We start from the raw sequence: 733 nt of genomic DNA, 5'->3' as shown, positions 1-733 counted from the left end.
CCATCAATGGCCAATGATGTAATAATCAATCAAGGTTATATTATAAAGTCCCCATAGAACCCAAAAGGACAGGAATTGATTGTCTGGATTGCTGACCACATGAAAGTGCCTAAAAGGTGGTGCCCAGCACGAAATCTCTAAGCTCATTCCCACGTTTTCACCTGTGCATCTCTTCATCAGGCTGTTCTCTGTATTTTCCGTAATATCCCTTTATGGTAAACTGGTAAGTGTGAGCATTTCTCTGAGTTCTATCCAGCAAATTAATCAAACTGAACAAAAGCTCATGGGAACCCCTGTTTTCTAGGTCACAACCTGGAACTAGCAACTTGCATCTGAATGAAGGCCCTCTCATGAGACTGAGACCTTAATCTGTGGGATCAGATGATAGGTAGTATCAGAATTGAATTATAGGACAGTTGGTGCATGCTAGAGAATTTCTTGGTGTGTGGAAGAAATCTGATGCATTTAAATGATCAGAAGTGAGTGTTCTGTGTTGAATGGTATATTGAGTTTGCAACAGTAAAGTAGGAAAGATGATTTTCAATCATTTTTCAATCCCTTCAGCCTGACACTGACACAGAACTTCACTCTGGCCCTGACACCTTGACCACACACTCCTCTTTGCAATGCTCTTCCCTCTAATGCTCAACCTCACTCTCATCTTGCGTAGTATCTTGACCTTGGCCCTGAACCCAACCTTGATTCTAAACCTGACCCTCCCCCTCCCCCTCCC

The sequence above is a fragment of the Carlito syrichta genome, unplaced genomic scaffold, assembly GCF_000164805.1.
Source record: "Carlito syrichta isolate Samal-C Ts95f unplaced genomic scaffold, Tarsius_syrichta-2.0.1 Scaffold316020, whole genome shotgun sequence".
Lineage (NCBI taxonomy): Eukaryota > Metazoa > Chordata > Mammalia > Primates > Tarsiidae > Carlito > Carlito syrichta.
This window is presented reverse-complemented; position numbering follows the sequence as displayed.